A 19066-nucleotide genomic window follows, 5' to 3' on the forward strand; every position below is an offset into this window, starting at 1 on the left:
CCAGGTTCCTTTTTTACAAGAATCCACTATAAAACAATAGCAGAAATGTTTTAAAAGTGTAGTTATATTTGTGTTTGAAAACTGCATCTTCTGTAGACTCTTCTTTTATGCTGCGTTCCATTCACTTCGGACATTGGATCTTGGATCTGGAAATGACGTCACACCATCTGCATAAATAAAGGTAGACAAAGCAGCTCCACCCTCTCCTCCCATTGTTCAGAACTGAAGCCAAATTGTTAATTTTTTTTCTTTTTTAGTGCTACCACGTTGTGGTTTTGGAACCACAGTCTGGTTACAGGGAACATAGGGCTGTACCCTGGATACAAAAGCCCCGCCTGCAGACAGCCACTAGGGGGCACTCGCCTTTTGTGGCTTCAACTTCTGACTTCCAGTTCTGTCTCTAGTTATAATATAACCTGAAGTATCAGACCTGCCTTTACAGAGTTCCTGTTGCAACTCAGAAAACAAGTAGGATTTGGTAATGGTTGTGCTCAGTAGCCAGGCTAACTACAATTAGTAAAACAAGTTGATAACAAAGGATTCCTCTGCATTCTGTACATTCAAACAGTGTAGCAAAATGTTTACTGATAGCGACTGGAGAGTACTATGTGTACTACTGGATTAATGAGATGTAAACTGACAAACATTTTTCAAAAAAAGTTTATTATTGCAGCTATTACAATTTTTCATATACAAGTCAGGAGTAAGTCATATTGAATTTTGAGGTCAGAGCTGGTCAGGGATTTTTGACTTTAATTTCAACTTTGAGGGGTATGGGATCCCAGTTGTTGTTGTTTTTTGTTTTTTTTTACTTTTTTACAACTTGGAACTAAAACAAATCAGACTTCTAAGTACAAATGCACTGCAATGTTAGGCCCGGTCCCAAAACTCGCACCACACCCTACGCCCCTCTATGAAGCATGTACTCAGTTAAAGTGCACAGAAGGGTTCGTGTGCCCAGATTACAAGCATGCAAAAATTGTAGAATTGGGACAGTACAGGTTATGTCTTCGACTTGCGTCGTAACTGTGACATCCAACATGGCGGGACCGGTCACTGTATTGTATTTTAATAATGTGCCAGTACAATTTCAAAAGTACAGTATAGGTATTTTTGCTTTCCAAAGTCATTGCAGGAGATATTTGGCTGTTCAAATGTGTTTTGCTATGACTTGTTGAATACAGAGCAAAGTTTAATAGTATTCACCCATGTACAGTAGAGTGAAACAATAATTATTTCAATACTTTACATTTGAAAACTGCTTTTTTTGTGACATATGCAGCTTGCTCTGTCACCACTGCCATATATCCACCTTTTAATTCAAAACCCCTTCATTATCAATAAAGATAATAATAAAAAATTCAAAACGTCACATTCATCAATGAATCGTTGGTAAATACTTTGCAGAAGTCCGCCTGGATGCGGGCTTAGCCGAAGGGCGGATATAGTACACAAAGGAGGCGGTCCTACAGTCCACTCAGGAGAATTGGGACACACTAAGCACTCAAACCCTTCAGCATGAATGCACATTTGAAAGACACGAGAGTGTGAGTATTGGGAACGGGCCTTAGTCAGACCCTCCAGGATTTAGCGATGTTGTGATCGCAACTATTAACGCAAAATCAAGCAAACCCTGCGAAATCACAACTTTGTGCAACTTTGCCCAAAACACTGCAACTTTCCCTCAACTTTAACCAAAATAACCCCAAATAATTCACAAAGAAGAGATGTGACGTCACATCCTGTTAACATCAGAATGCCGGGAGCATGCAGGAGCAGCGACTGAAGCCAAAATGTGCGCTAATGCTTCACATTTGCCAACAAAGATTTCAGCAAAACACCGCAGTGAAGTTAGTTGGATATTGGATATTCGCGCTCCGCGGAGTTAGCGGTGTCTAGTTCACGGATGACTTAGCCGTCCCTAAGTGAACCACCGCGCGTGAGAGAAGGGGCCGGCAGAGAGCGGCTAGCCGACATTAGCGCTCCTGTTTCAGGTCAGCCGTGAGCTAGACGCCGCTAACTCCGCGGAGCGTGAATATCCAATATCCAACTTAAAACTAACTTCACTGCGGTCGCAAACCAGTTTCCTCCCCAGCTGCATGACAGTGGGGGGAAGCTGTTTTGCACGTCCTGCAGTGTAATCATTGAACATAAACGCATCGACAAACACTTTGTGTCTGCAAAACATGTGAGGAGAGCTGCAGATGAGGGACAATCCAGAAATGGTCATGAATGTCAGTTTATAAGCTATCAAAGTTCTCAAATAAAGCACCTTTTGATAATGTCAATGTTTGTAGGTAAATATCTTACAAAACTAGTAAGTATTTTTGGTTTATATATTAAAAGTTATGTTTTTTTATTGATTTTAGTAAAAAAAAATTGCAACTTTTAGAAAAATGCCCCGCGAAATCAGGCAATTTAGCCGCAACAATCACAAAAAATGCCCGAAAAATCCTGGAGGGACTGCTTAGTGTATATCTCTTTCTCTGCTACAATTACTGCAGTTTAGTAGTGTTGTCTTTCATTAGTGACTCCTACTGTTCAGGGGGAGAAAAGCAGCACCAGTATAAACAGCAACTCCTTCAGTAACTCACTGCTGCCTCAATAATTGATATAAAATCAATCATTTGCTTTGTTGTACTGCATTGCATTGAATCTCAATGTGTTCAATTACAACTTATACTGAATCACATTATATGGTGATTAAAGGCTGGATCGCATTGTGTTGTATTGGTTTTTGCTGGTCATGTATCTTTAACAAATCAGATTGTTGGCACTGTATTGACATACATATCATATTGGCCACAGACCAGAGGTGGACAACTCTAGTAATAGTGATACAGAAAAAAGTTGTTTATTAGACAAATGAAAAAGAGTAAATGTGCAGAATGTAAACTTGGTGTGCTGAAGTTTTCAAACTTGTCAGTCTGGAAGTCTGAAAATGGAAATTGATGACCTATTTCAGCCTGTTTTCTTTAAAATAGCTCATTTAGAATTGTGAGGATTTGGATTTTGTGTTTTCAGTTTTGTTATCTTTATTATTTTGTTGCGGTTTTTTAGTTATTGTTTCAGTTTGGTTTTTCATGTTTGTGTTGTTCTCAGTATTCACTCCTCCTCTGTCACTCTTTTGCCCTCCTTGCCACGCCCATCTCCACCTGTCTGTCATTATCCCCACTCACCTGTTTCCTTACCTCGTCACCCTCAGTATTCAAAAACCCGGTGACTTCTCCCACAATCTGTCGGTTCATTGTTTGTCGTTTGCTGTAACCATGTTTTGTTTCCTCATTGCCTTGCCTTGCCTTACTTTGCCTCGCCATGCTTTGGATTTTTGTTAAGTTTAGTTGCTGCCACGTCAGCTGTTTGTTTTTGTTTATTTTCTTTATTTAATAAATAAGTTTTTGTTTTGAAAATGAGTCTGCACTCTGCGTTCGTCTCCGTCTCCACCGAGCTTGACAAGAATTCCTAATCCTAACCAAGTAGATATTATTGCTAAAGCTAACCAATTACTTTCTAATGCCAAAATGTAATCACACATCCTAAACCTGGTAAGAATTTATTTTGTCTGTTTCACGATAGACCTTTATCCAGAAATTCCCCAGCCCACAAAATATTATTTTTTCAACTGAACAGTGAAAATTCTTGTAGAAAAGAAACATTGCAGCTACACAACATATTCATACAGCTGTGTTTTGTCTTTATAGGTTGGCTTGCATAAAATCAATGCAGCATATATTTAATCCAAAAGTTGTTGCACAGAACTGAATTTCATGTTTTACTTGACTTAAAACTGTAAGACAAAAATTGGCCCCTGATTTTTGTGAGATTAGGCAGATGAGCTCTTGCCATATTTTAGTGGAATATCAGTTATATTCACCCAACCCACAAATGAAACCATTTTTAAGATTTGTTGACCTGAGTTTAGCTCCAATGTAAACTTGGCCTGTCAAACAAACAGTTGTGCTTGTAAGGAATATAACATAAAATGCTCTGATTTGAATGTAATTTGAATGAAAAATGAAAGAAACACATGCCCTCAGTTCATTTCAGTGCCGCTCCAAACAAATCATTCTCTCCTCGCTTGTTTAAACTGAATGTTATGCAAATGCTCTCCTCACCTAGCTCACAGGGCTGTGCACTCCTCCCTCGTTTTTCTCATTTTAGGTGAAGGCAAATTTGTAAACAAAATTTGTTTTCATGCATTTGAATATGATTAATTATCTCAGAGTAATCCAGCTGCACTTGTAAAGACTTTTCATGTGAGATTAGGAATTTCAAAGTGACAACCATGATAGATGGGAGCATTCTGTAAGTCGTAGATTAAAGGTCACAGCAATGAGCTGAAAAACTCACAAGGCATCATTCGAAGTTAAGGCAGATGCAATCAGAGCCATGCAGCAAATAGACAAGCGCCTCAAACAGGCAAAATGATTATGGAAATGGGTATCTGCTCTCAACTAAACATATGGCAGCGCCTAATGCCATGTAACACTAGGGGCTGGGTTTAATCAAACTTCACCAATTAAAAACACAAATGATATGCAAACATCTGAAAGTCTAAAAAGAAAATAAGGAGGATTGTTACTAATGATAGGGAAGGAATCTATCTTCACTAAGTCTCTAAATGTTTCCTCCTCTGTTCCCCTTTCTGCAGATAAGACTGATCATCATCACTCCACAGTTTTAACAAGCAACCACTTAAATAAACAGCCAACTGGGAAAATGACTGAAAATACATTTAACAAGGATTTTACAAAACTATGTTCTTCATTTGCCAGAAATTATAAAGTATATCTTTCATTCAGAAGAAGACATATTTTACATGTGTATTAAAAAAAAATATTCTTCTTTATTTGTTAAAAAATGTGCATTGATAAAGAACAATTTGTCTATCACCAGTATGCAAGAACTGTGTCAAAAAATGGTGGAAAAATGTCTGAATAATATTCCTCAATGGAAAATTGGGAAGCCTTTGTATATCCCATCGTCTTAAGTTTATAATATTATCAAAAGATTTGAAGAATCTGGAGAAATCTCTGTGCTCAGTAGACAAGGCTGAAAGTCAATATTTAATGCCTGTGATCTTCAGGCCCTTGGGGGCCACTGCATTAAAAACAGGTCTGATTCTGTTCTGAACATCACTGCATGGGCTCAGGAACACTTCCACAAATGATTGTCTGTAAACACAGTTCACCATGCTATCCACAAATGCTGGTTAAAACTGTATCAAGCAAATAAGAAGTCATATGTGAACACCATCCAGAAACACCATTGTTTTATCTGATCCACAGCTCATTTAAAATCGACTGAGGGAAAGAGGAAAACGATTCTATGGCCACTGAGGCCACATCCTCCTCACTAAAGAAGAGAGGGACCATGCAGACTGTTATCAGGGCACAGTTCAAAAACCTGCCTCTCTGATGGTATGGTGGTGCATTAGTGCCTCTTGGAATGGGCAACTTACACATCTGGAAAGGCATGATCAATTTATAACAATATATACAGGTTTTAAAACAAAGTACAAAATACACCTCTACAAAAGACCAGGAACAGAACAGTTAGAATCTTCTTCGAAACATTTACTATGTTCTGTTCTAAATTTTAAAAAAGGCTTTATGACACTTGCAAATCATTGGATTTAGTTTTTAGTTACACTTTACACAATGTCCCAACTTGTTCAGAAATAGGTTTCTGTTTTGGGGCAAAAGGTTTTTACAAACTAAGTCAGATATTTTTGTCCAGTATTGTAGGACAAAGTAACTGTATGTCAATCACATTTGCACACTGAATTAAAAGTTTTTGACTCATTAACTTTTTTGCAGTAGGTCTCTCTTTCTGCATTTTTTGTTTTGTATTTTAATTTTAATTAACAGTTGTTTAATTAGATCAACCTATAACCTTTGAGAGACCTTCAGAAAGGTTGCACCATCAAGCAGAGAAAGTCTGGTTCCTTGGAAGTAAAATAGAAAGAAATTTGAACTGATCTAAAACTTTTATGCAGTAAGTCAATTTTTTTTAATTAAACTCTTAAAAAACTCAAACAAAGCAGACGAATAAACCAACAGTAAAACACAGGATTATTTAAGACTGCCCATGGTGAAATGCCATAGAGGAAAACATCAGTTTGATAAAAAGTAAAGAGGAAACTTAAAGTTTATTTGCACAAATTACAATAAAGCAATGTGTACTTCAGTATGTGAAGTACAGTTATGGAATGATTTGGATGCAAATTTTAAAAAAATTATTTAACTATTATTCAGTTTATTAAACTATATAATAAGAAAGTAAATAGATTTTATGAACTTAATGAATATTAGGATTCAGATCTGTGGTATTATTTGTAGTTGATTTTGTAATTTGGGGTTGAATTGTGAAAGTATGTTCAAATATGGTGTTGTGTTCTTAGGTTTACAATGCATTTATGTTCTGTTCTGTTGCTGTTCTTACTTTTTGTCACTAGAGAGCGCTGTTCATGAGGTATTCTACTGAGTTTTCTCCAATGGCAAATGGCAGAGTTTTAAACACTGTTCTTGTGCAAGTTATTTGGGGCACTGTGGGGCAGTAGGAGGGCAGCTATCTTGGGACTAGAAAGTCGCGGGTTTGATTGCCATGCCCATATGTCATGGTGTTTTTGAGTAAGACACATCTGAACAGCTGATTACATGAGACAGTAAAAGAGTAGCTAAGCTGCTGTGAGAATTCAATTGTATTACACAGCATAATTACAGTACAAGGCACTTACAAGGCACTTACTGTACATTTATTTCCTGTTCCTGAAGGCAAATGGTGATTATGTCTTTGCTTGTGTCTGCGTGTGCTTGTTTGTCTGTTGTGTCAGCAAAATATCTTTTGAACCAGTGGCCAGATTTTAATAAAATTTTCAGAAAGTACTCATTAGATATACATCAACTGATTAATTTTTGGAGCCAATCAATCCAAATTAAGATGGCCAGACGAGGCAGCTGACCTTAGAAAACAAAGATGTCTGTTGTCATAACTCGGGAGGTACTGTCCAGAAGAGCGAAACCACGACCAAAACACGGAGACGGAAGTAAAGGTAAGTGAATTTATTTACAGGGTGAGACTATATACAGTGGGCGGTGTCCGGAGTGGTCTGCAAGAGAAGGAGAGCTAGGTGAGTCTCGGGTACAGGTCTTGATCCACACGGCAACAAGGAAGTGGTTATAATGTCTCTTTGTTTGCTTACAGATCCAGAGGGTGAATGCAGCGCCGATGAGAGGAGGAGAGAATTCCAGGTGTTCCAGGAGTGATGAATTAGATCCAGCAAGGTAAGTAGCAGCGTGGTTCCAGGTAAGTGATCCTTAGTATCCGTAATCGTGGCGTGGCAAGAAAAACCTAGGACACAGGCAACAACAAAGAACGTGGTTAACACTAGGAGCTAGAGTTCAGGTTAGACGCTGAGGCGGAGAATCTAACCCAGTAGGTTCGATGCTCCAGCGAAGGTCTGATCACCGCCTGCTGCTTAAATCCTGGCTGGTCTCATCAGTGGTATGAGGAACACCTGTGGAACAATAATTAGTGGCGCCGCCCAGAGGGCGGAACCAAAACCCAGATCCTCACATCTGTAACCCTAATTGCATTAGCCTTTCTATGGAATTATCAATGTTAAGTTAGCATCTATGTTAACTATTGGTCATCAGTCAATGGTCCTTTTTTTTTTGCACTCTATGGCAAAAAATATATTACTCTGTTTTTATTTATGCAAAATAAGCCATAGTCATTTAAGTTTCAAGAGAATTTAAATGTATCAACCACAGCTCTCGGTATTGAATCGAATCATGAGGTGCCTAAAAATTCTCACCTGTAACTGAGTATCATTGCCAGTACATACTCTGAGCACTTCACATTATGCAAGAGCTTTGCTTAAAGTATTGAAAATAAATTGTTGGTGTCAACCCTTGTATGTCTGTTGGCAAAATATCTTTGTAACTACCATTTTAATGAAACTTTTAATGTCAGGACTGGTGGTGATTGAGGCGAACCCAGAGAGCAGACTCATGACAGAAACTAAAGGAAAACTAATTTATTAAGGCAAAAATAACAGCTGACGTGGCAGCGAAGCAAAACAAAACTAGGCTGAAGGCGCTGAGAGCGGCTCTGGAGACGAGGCTGAAAAGTGACTTGGGTGATCCGGCTGGCTTGGGGGACTGGGTGAACTGGATGGCTTGGGTGACCAGAAAACTGAGGGTGAAGGTGGCTGAAGATCTGTGGATGTGTTGGTTAATTGTCATTTTAGCTGAGTTATTACAGAAAAAATGCTGGAGTAATGTGGCAGACTGAGGAGAACTGGGCAAGCCAGGAGGATTTTTTCTATGAGAAAACAGGTGGCGAGGTTGTGTTTGGGGTTGGTGTTTGTAGCAGTTAATGTGAGTAGTCTATTGATTTGGGAGATGTCCATGAGCTCAGCCAGCGAAAACTCAGAGTTCATTATATGGGTGAACACAGAATAGTTTGAAATTGTACTTGAACTCAATGAAGACTGTGAAGCGGAGGCTGGAGGATGTAGTGCCAAGGAGACGGCTGGTACCGGGAGAGACGTAGTGACAGGTGATACCGGGAGAGACGGAGTGACTGCCATGGTCGATGGAGGCGTATCCGGCCGATTCACCAGAGAGGCAGAGGTGGCGTCCTTCCGCTGATCCACCGGGGAAGCTGTGATAGTGTCGGGCCGCTGACCCACCAGTGAAGCCAAGGTTGTGTCGGGCCGCTGACCCACTGGAGTGGCTGTGGTGGGCAGAACGGGCACCGGCGGCAGGGGAGATTTGGAGGCTGCCGCGGGCGGTGCCCTTCTCCGCCAACGGCGGCCGTGGGACGCTGAGGAGACGGTCGCCGGAAGACAGGGTCTATCAACGAAACTGAGCGGATGCTCCTGTCTAAACTCGGCCAGCTTTCTGCTTTGGAGAGAGGTACTCCTCAGCGTCCGAGTCTGCTGGGTTCGTTGGTGGCCGGATCAATCTGTCAGGACTGGTGGCGACGGAGGCGAACCCAGAGAGCAGACTCATAACAGGAACTGAAAGAAAACTCATTTATTAAGGCAAAAATAACAGCTGACGTGGCAGCGAAGCAAAACAAAACTAAATCTAGGAGTACAGGTGGGAACACAGGAACAAACGGAACAGGATCCTGAGGATACTGACCACGAACACAGGAGAAGAACAAATGAACAATGATCCGGCGTGGGAGTGGAGTAAGAGACCAAGTTTTAAGGCAGAGGATAATGAGGTAAACGGGCACAGGTGAGTGATGAGGATTGCTGACAGGTGGAGATGGGCGTGACAGAAAACCAAGTGTAAATTGGGGGTGAGTGGAAGATTACCAAAACACAGATATAGCATAAAAATGAAACCCACTAGCAAAACATGAACGAGAGTCAAGAAAAAACACAAAGAAAAACACAAAACCTCACATTTAATTAAAGTAATTTTTTGGCTGTACAAGTGCAACTGCTTAACGTTGACGATACGTTTCTCTGTGTGGTCTACTTGTACATGTGACAAATTATGTATCTTCAATATTTTGGAGTCTGTTAGGATTCGGTTTTGTTTGTTCCCCTGTGTTTAATGTTTGTGTTCTGCTCTCCTTTGGGTTTGGTTTTGTTGTGTTCATGTTTCTCTGTGCCTGTCACTATTCACTCCTCCCCAGTCACTCTTTGGTCTATCTGCCACGCCCACTTACACCTGCCCCAAGCCTTGATTGTATTCACTCACCTGTGCCCACTTTCCATAATAACCCTCTGCCTTTAAAACCCTGTCACTTTCTCCATTTCCTCGCTGGTTCATTGTCGTACTTTTGCCTCCCCGATGTGCTGTCCTGCTGGTATGTGTTGCCTCCCGTGTGTTTATGTTTATGTTTTGTTATGTTTAGTTCTGCTGCCACAATAGCCGTTTGTTTTTGTTCACCTTTTATTTCTAAATGTATTTTTCAATATGAGTCTGCACTCAAGGTTCGCCTCCTTCACCTCACTTCATGACAGAGTCAACACGATTCAAATGGCTACCACAACTATTCAACTTTAACCAATGCAAAAATGACTATTTACAGATATAGATACTAAAATGGTAGTAACTAAGACTCATCCTCAACACGTTCTAAGCACTAACACATCTCGCAAGATCTTGTAATAGGAAATTGCACATAATGTTATTTATAAAACATGACAAAAATGGCTATAACGTCATTGTTTTTCATTGTAAGATGATTGTAGTTTAGAACTTTGTCATGAAAGAGGCTAGGGGATTGGCATTCATTTAAGGAATGTCAGGCCCAATTTGCTTTTTGTGTCAGAATATTTGGACCAAGAGATTTTATGATTTTGTTAGGGAAGCAGCCAGCAGGTGCCACATGTTTTTAGATTTTCACATTTTATTGTGGATCCTTACACATTTGTTAGTTGATACCAGAAACAGTTGGTAAATTTTTCAAACAACACCAAAAATATCCAACCTGGTACATGCAGCTCTTTCGCCCTCATGTCTTTCTACTGCATTCTTGTTGAGAGGAGCTTAGAGGAGAGAGGGAGCAAAGAGCTGCACTGGCCAAACACTGATCACTTTTAAAGAACAACGCCACAGTGTGGCAGGAGGAGACATCAGAGCAGCTGTTCCCAAATACAAACCCATAACTTAATTACTTCAAATACATAAAAATGTTCAAAAATCATTTCAGAGTGAAGAAAACTTGCATGAAGTTTAAATAGTACATTTAGTGAGCAGTTACCTTCCCATTTATCCAGCTTATTTTTGGCTCTGCAGCTGTGCAAGATTCCAATGAATATGTAAACGGGAGTTAATAATTCTCCTTCTGAAGGCAAACTGTTGCCAGTGACAGAGCGTGTCGGCAAGGAGTCATGGGTATTCGTGAAGAATTTGGATCCCGTAATGACATGAAACTTGATTCAGGTATCTGTCTCCGTATCTGCATCAATGTCAGTATTACTCCAACAACAACACAAACACACACCCACACACACAGTACTGGGCTCAATCATCCCTCCCTGAATAAACAGTGTTGTTATTCCATCAGCTGGGACAGTCTGCACACAAACCAAATCCATTTCAAATCCAGCAATACTTTCACTAAAGTATAGACTTACAGTACTGCATTCACTTTATGGTCACAAAGGTTAAGTGAATATCGAGATATATGGCTGCAGAATAACATCAGCTCTTGAGCAAATATTTCTGCATATTTCAGGAGACTTTTCTGCACATGCATGAAGCGAGCAGAAAGTGGAGTTCAATTTTCTGCACAGAAAAACATTTTTCTGTGTGTTCATACTAGTATAGTAGTAGTAGTAGTAGTTTAGTATTTATCACCTTCTGGTGAAGGCAAAGCAGTGTTTTTGCTTGTTTTTGTGTGTGTTTGTTTACTTTCAGCAAATAAAAATTTGAGCGTCTACATTTGATTTACTGCTGGAATCAACCCAATTTAAGATGGCCGCCACAGCTAAGCGATCTTAGTCAAAGGAAAAATGGTTTAAACTCTGGCATTTTTACAGATATTGAGAAAAAACTTTACATGTTAGTACCTGAGACTGATCCCTAAATTATATGCTGACCTTTAACTGATTGCGCCTGATCTGGGTTTCAAACTTTGCCATGAACTATTTGAGTCAACTATGTATTTGTCAGCAAAATATTTCATGAGCCACTGAATGGATTTTAATGAAACTTTCAAAAGGTAAACACTGGGTTTACATATATTGAGCTAAAATTTGGTGGTAGTAGCCAATCATTGTCCCCAGTAAATATTTTAGGCACAACATATTGCACAACATGTTTGCATAAAACCTTGGTATTAACTGTTGGCACAAATCCTTTCTATTAGCAAGATATTTTGCAAACCACTGGATAGATTTCCATAAAACCTTCAGAAAGTAATGATTGGATACACATTTTCATTTGATTAAATTTTTAAATCAATCCAATTCAAAATAACCACCATAGCTAATTGATCTTAGCTTACACTAAAATGACTATACCTCAGTAAATTTGACTTGAATTTTCTTCGTATTTCTGTCAGTATTCACCTCACCTCTGTCTGCACTTTGTTAATTGTCATGCCCATCTCCACCTGCTATAATCACCCACCTGTGCCCACTTTCCATATACATCCTCTGCTTTAAAACCTGGTCTGCTTCTCCACTTCCCCGCCGGTTCATTGTTGTTGTTTGTCTCTGGTTCCACCTTGCCCTGTCTTGCCTTTTTTTTGTTAAAGTCTGTATTGCTGCCACGTCAGCCTTTTGTTTTCTTGTTTTGTTATTTTAAAAATAAATCAGTTTTGAAATGAGTCTGCACTCTGGGTTCGCCTCCTTCTCCACCGCCCTTGACAATGTGCTTGTACATGAGTCATTTACAACACATACTTCAAGAGCTAACAGATCATATGAGATCACACGATATATGGTATGATGATGCACATAATGTTACTTTCAAGGTTTGACCAAAATGGCCATGAGTCTGTCATTTCTCTACATAAGATGATTTTAGCCTAAAACTCTGGCATGAAAGGATGTGTTCCTATGTATCTCTTCAAGAAACACTAGGTCTTTAAGTATGACGTTTCATGTAGCATAATATTCATTATACAAGTTTTGCACTCATCAATTTTGACTTAATATGCACTTTAATATATGTGAACATCAAGTGCATCCAAATATTTTAGTCTAAGCTTCCTTACTCAAGCAAAGGTGAATGTGCCACTTGTCCATTATAGATGTGATGAGGGTAACCCCCTTCCTTCCATCTTCACCATCCTCGTCTCAGTCCCCCAGCAGAAGGTAAGGGGTGTAGGGTGTAGAGGAAGGAGGGGGCTCTGAGAGGATTCTTTATGCAGCTCTGTGTATTGCTTTCATGTTGTCCAGCCGGTAACTAAGTTGGGTTGCTGGGGGCGATGGCTAATTCACACCCTCAGATCACGAGCATGAAATGAGAGAGCAGGGAGCGCTAAAGCCCTGAGGTTAATGATAGCTCCATGGCACCACACAGCCAACACCCCCCTCCCCACCACCACCACCACTACCACCACCCCCACCCCCTTCTTTACAAATCTGGCCAAATGGTTTCATTTTAGATGATCTCCTGGCAGAGGGGAAAGAAACTGAGCGGGAAACACCTGAGATAGTTGTCCTGATTTTATGAACAGTAAAGAAAGAAAAGAGTGAGTGCTCATGTTGTCCGGTTTTGTGTTTCAAAGCTTTACATCTGCTGTAAGTGGAGCCTTTCTTTGTGTTTTCTGAATGCGAGCTGTGTGAACAGACACAGCAGGCGCCCCACACACAAGCTGTTTTGTCATGATGGAGGCTGATTTCTTTTACGGAGATCAGCAAAATGCAGAAATAAATATTTAAAAGAATACAACTGTGAAGGAACTTTAATTTATTTTTTTTTTAACTCCCCTGCTGAAAAAGCATGTTGATGAAGACCCCATTTCTCTCTCTTCCTTCCCCTTCCACCACCCTTTACCACCTAAAAAAAATCCCCCTCTTTTAAAGTTATTTCAAATTTCCCAGCGTGGCTTTGAGAAATCTGTTTGTTTGAGGGCAGCATTAGATGTGACCAACGTTTTATTGTGACATAAAACCACATTTCTTCCTTGGCAGATTAAAAATAAAATCGGTTAATAAGAAAAGCTGTCAGCAGCAGAAAATGGCTGACATAATCCGTTTATCCTCCAAGCAATAAAGATACTGGTCCTTGGGAGTCTATCTTTCCTCTTATGTTATTTCGCCCAAAACATTATCTTCTATGCATTCAGATGGATTAAGAAGTCATAAGGGAGATAGAAATAAAATGACAGACACAAAATATATAATATCCCTTTCATTCTGCATCAAACACATTCACAGGAGGCTACACATATGATACTCGAGTTAATGAATAAATAAAAAAAGGAAAGATTGGTGAAGCATTTGTTTTAAACTGTGATGTGAGGAGATTATAGAAACTAGAGAAGTCAGTGAAGTAAAAGTATGAAGCAAATTCACCCCAGCTCAAGCTGAGTTGGGAGCATCTCCACTGTACTCAACCAAGGTGGCCTGCAAATAACTTAGACAAAATTTAATTGCGGATGCACCACAACTGCTGTGTAAGAGCAGAAACTAATTCAGAGTTAACATCAGAAACAGAATCTACTAAAACAGTTTCACTAAAACGTATATTTTAAATGCTTAATTTTGCTCTTTTTTTACATTTGTTTCAAATAGTATTTTACTGCTACGACAATGCATTAGTGTCCCTTAGAAGAAGAAAAATAAGGAGAAAGTATTTCTTTTGTTTCAGAATTTTGAGATTAAAGCTGAAATGTTGAGAACTAAGTCAAAATAGTATTTAGACTTTTAGCACATACACCATTTCTGGAGCTATACACAACCTATAAATATCTTTTCAGCTGTATGAGTTTTACCAGAAAACAATAATAAAAATTTAAGCTTTTTTGATAAGCTCATGATAATTTAAGTGTACTTCAAGGTCAACACTCAGTGTGTATGTTGTGTATATTTGAGACTCCTATGTAAAGGATTAAATTCTGTGAAACTTGTTTATCAACATTTATATATATTATACATAACTGTAAACATGGCTGGAAGCCAGAAGTTGAAGCATCACAGGAACAACACCCCCTAGTGTGTAGCTGCAGTATAGTTTTTAAGTCCCACCCCTCTATGTAAACAAATTATACATTTACTGACTTAACAAAAATAAAATAAAAATCACTTTAGATACATTTTTACAGATGTCAATTTTTTGTTGATTCATGTAGTTCTTACCTTGCTGCTGTATTATCAAATAATTTTTTTAAAAATACAATTGGTTTTATTTAATGCCTAAAAAAGTGTCATGTTATACTGTGATTGACAATGTGACAGGCTGTTTGCATATTGGGAGGGGGGGCAGGCAGCACATATGTACAGCCTCACATTCCAAGTGCACAAACTCTGGCTCAAGAAATACGACATGGCAGCATCTCAAAAAACTAGCTTGCTTCACTGGAGTTGTTTTGTCCATCTTTATTTATGTTGTGACCTACGGTGCTGCGAAAGTATTAAATACCACACCTTGAACTGGTTAAAGTAAAAATCAAGTTGTTATTTTGTAGTTTACCCAGTTAGAGTCCAATCATATCCCTTGGCCACAATAATAAAAAAATGATCACAGGTCGCAAGTCTATCTTGGTTGTGTCCTGCCGCTGGATATAGGCACCAGCTCCTCTGTAACTCTGCATGGAATAGTCGGCAAAGAAAATGAATAGATAGAGGGAAACAAATATCACTGGGTTCAGGAGCACAGTGAGATCTGGCATATACAGTACACTGCTCAAAAAATAAAGGGAACACTCAAATAACACATCCTAGATCTGAATGAATGAAATATTCTCATTGAATACTTTGTTCTGTACAAAGTTGAATGACAACAAAATCACATAAAAATCATCAATGGAAATCAAATTTATTAACCAATGGAGGCCTGGATTTGGAGTCACACACAAAATTAAAGTGGAAAAACACACTACAGGCTGATCCAACTTTGATGTAATGTCCTTAAAACACGTCAAAATGAGGCTCAATATTGTGTGTGGACTCCACGTGGCTGTATGACCTCCCTACAACACCTGGGCATGCTCCTGATGAGGTGGCGGATGGTCTCCTGAGGGATCTCCTCCCAGACCTGGACTAAAGCCTCCGCCAACTCCTGGACAGTCTGTGGTGCAATGTGGCGTTGGTGGATGGGGTGAGACATGATGTCCCAGATGTGCTCAATCGGATTCAGGTCTGGGGCACGAGCGGGCCAGTCAATAGCTTCATTGCCTTTATCTTGCAGGAACTGCTGACATACTACAGCAACATGAGGTCTAGCATTGTCCTGCATGAGGATGAACCCAGGGCCAGCATATGGTCTCACAAGGGGTCTGAGGATCTCATCTCGGTACCTAATGGCAGTCATGCTCACGCTACCTCTGGCGAGCACATGGAGGGCTGTGTGGCCCACCAAAGAAATGCCACCCCACACCATTACTGACCCACTGCCAAACCGGTCATGCTGAAGGATGTTGCAGACAGCAGATCGCTCTCCACAGCGTCTCCAGACTGTCACATGTGCTCAGTGTGAACCTACTTTCATCTGTGAAGAGCACAGGGCGCCAGTGGTGAATTTGCCAATCCTGGTGTTCTCTGGCAAATGCTAAGCATCCTGCACAGTGTTGGGCTGCGAGTACAACCCCCATCTGTGGATGTCGGGCCCTCATACCATCCTCATGGAGTCGGTTTCTAACCGTTTGTGCAGACACATGCACATTTGTGGCCTGCTGGAGGTCATTTTGCAGGGCTCTGGCAGTGCTCCTCCTGTTCCTCCTTGCACAAAGACGGAGGTAGCGGTCTTGCTGCTGGGTTGTTGCCCTCCTACAGCCTCTTCCACGTCTCCTGGTAGTGCCTCCAGCCTCTCTGGACACTATGCTGACAGACACAGCAAACCTTCTCGCCACAGCTTGCATTGATGTGCCATCCTGAAAGAACTGCACTACCTGAGCCACTTGTGTGGGTTGTAGAGTCTGTCTCATGCTACCACAAGTGTGAAAGCACCACCAACATTCAAAAGTGACCAAAACATCAGCCAGAAAGCATAGGAACTGAGAAGTGGTCTGTGGTCCCCACCTGTAGAACCACTCCTTTATTGAGTGTGTCTTACTAATTGCCAATAATTTCCACCTGCTGTCTATTCCATTTGCACAACAGCATGTGAAATTGATTGCCAATCAGTGTTGCTTCCTAAGTGTACAGTTTGCTTTCACAGAAGTTTGATTTACTTGGAGTTATACTGTGTTGTTTAGGTGTTCCCTTTATTTTTTTCAGCAGTGTATTATAATACTAGACCAAATAACCACACCTTCTCTTGTTGTCGGAATTACAGCAGGCAGGACCCAGTTTATGGAAGCTGCCATGTTGAATTTTTGGAACCAGAGTCTGTGCACTAGGGATGTGGGGCTTTAAGTCCTGCCTACTCCCCCAGACGCAACCCTGGTGTTACATGACTTTTCTTTCTTTCTTTTAAGCATAAACAATGCAATTGCAGCTAAATGTATTTTTAAAAAATGAATATTTGAACCTACAGCAGCAAAGTAAGATCTACTTGTATAAACAAAAGTCAATGTCTGAAAATTTTGTTTCTTTTTTTAAAAAGGAAAAAGTCTTGTTAGATTCCAGCTTCAACTTTCAGGATCCCGAATTGGGTTCAGTATTATGCTATATGTGGATGGGTTTACTTCCTTTGGCTTTGTCCTAAAACACTATTTTGACTTTTATCTCAACATCACAAGTTTATTCTTGAAACTGTGAAACAGCAACACTCCTTTGAATGACCCTCACACATCATCGAACACAGCGCTTAATAGTTCATCAGTATGTATAAGACATGATAAACAAGACGCCTCTTTCTTTATCCTGCCAGAGAGAAAGCAGGAATGCACCGAGGTTTTTCCAGAGATGAGCAGCTCCCCTGAGATTCACATGACTGACAGATAAAGGCACAAGCAAAGCAAACGTGTGGTCAGAGATGTGAGGCCGGTCATGAAATGCTGATTTGGATTTGCGTGGAGCTTTGTGGTGGGCGGTTAGTTTGAGAATGATGAAGGGGTGGAGACGTCTCTGAGTGGCAGCCGACGTGTGCCGCAGTGTTGAGGCTCTGAACTCAGCCTCTGTTCTGTTTAATCACATCGCCTTGGCTGGTAATGAAATTTGATTATACCTCTAAAGGCAGCAACGTCGGCTGCCGGCCGAGGTGGAGGGGTGAAGTATTAATATCTTCCAAGATTATGCATGAAACCTCCATGTGTAATTTTTCCTCTCCCCTTGTCCGCCACCAAGTTGTCAGTAGTTCATCATTAGCATGGAACTTTTGCATTTCCATTTGTCTTTTCAGTGCAAGCCGCAATGTGATTAATGCAGGCCTTGATTCATTGGTTCATCATCAGTGTGATTTTAACTGATCACTACAGATATATCATGAGCTCTACAGGCCCCCGCAGAGTGGTTAAATTCTCACCCTGCTCAGAAGGGCTATCTGCTGATCTATTTTGCTTGGCTCTTATGGGGCACATAACTCACAATGCTACGAGCCCCAATCCACCACACTCAATGAGCAGCTTATGTGCCTATCTGCCTGAGAACACCCAGTTAGTAAAGTGTCATTACGTTTATTTTCTAAAAAATAAAAAAAAAAGAAACAGAAGAAGAAGACATCATTCAGCTGCCCTAAAAGTGTGTTGATATAGAAAAAGAGTGAGTATAATTAGGCAATCATAATCCTGAGGAGTAAAGCTCCACTGCAAGGCTTTATAATAATAAATGTTGCTGAGTGGAACTCTGAAAGAATAGTAAGCATCAGCTTAGGGCAACTGCCTGAACTATGCTGACATGAAAAAATACTGAACTCAAAAAGACTTTGTCAAAGAGTTTATTCTCAAGTTTGAAATAATACTGTTTTGTTTAAGCCAACAGTATGTCTGGGATCAAAACATGGTTGGTGCCAGTTACAGAAGTATTTGGCTTCTCAAGCTAATGACTCCGGTCTGAGTGTTTGGAAACAGCACGTTACATCTCCTGTGTGTTTTTAGGACAACATTGTCTTTCATATTTGGTCACATTCAACGTTTATTCCGAATTAAGCAGTTAAACTTCTTAGTTACTGCTAAATGGATAGTTTGATCATTTTAAAGTAAGTTTGTATGGAAAAGTTATGAATAATTAATGTCTTCCATGTTGTAGATAGCTTTTTACACACACTTCTAGTACATCTACGATTCACGCATAAGAGGGATCTCTTAAATGTCTGCTGCAGAATCCAAGTAATGCAAAATTAACAAAGATGTAAAGTTTTAAATAATAGCATTCACAGAAACCACTGTGACTTTATAGGTCAAATGTAAAAGCTAACTTAACTCTATTTTTCAAAACTGAGGCCATTCAATGAGCTATTTACAACCAGTAAGATATTAAATATTTATACCATTTCCACAGGACTCCACTAAACTATCCTTTTAAATAAATATAAGCATT

The 19066-nt window shown here is 39.9% G+C and overlaps 1 long non-coding RNA gene across 1 annotated transcript; it reads right to left on the reverse strand.

Annotated features, from left to right (window-relative positions):
• Positions 1–7052: 7052 nt before the first annotated feature.
• Positions 7053–7486, reverse strand: LOC112450801. The gene is made up of 3 exons (XR_003039508.2): positions 7435–7486; positions 7205–7353; positions 7053–7111 (listed from the first exon to the last, which is right to left on the reverse strand). It is a non-coding gene; the product is annotated as an uncharacterized LOC112450801 (long non-coding RNA).
• Between the last annotated feature and the right edge of the window lie 11580 nt (positions 7487–19066).

This window comes from Kryptolebias marmoratus, linkage group LG24 (genome assembly GCF_001649575.2).
Source record: "Kryptolebias marmoratus isolate JLee-2015 linkage group LG24, ASM164957v2, whole genome shotgun sequence".
In the NCBI taxonomy this organism is placed as follows: Eukaryota; Metazoa; Chordata; class Actinopteri; order Cyprinodontiformes; family Rivulidae; genus Kryptolebias; species Kryptolebias marmoratus.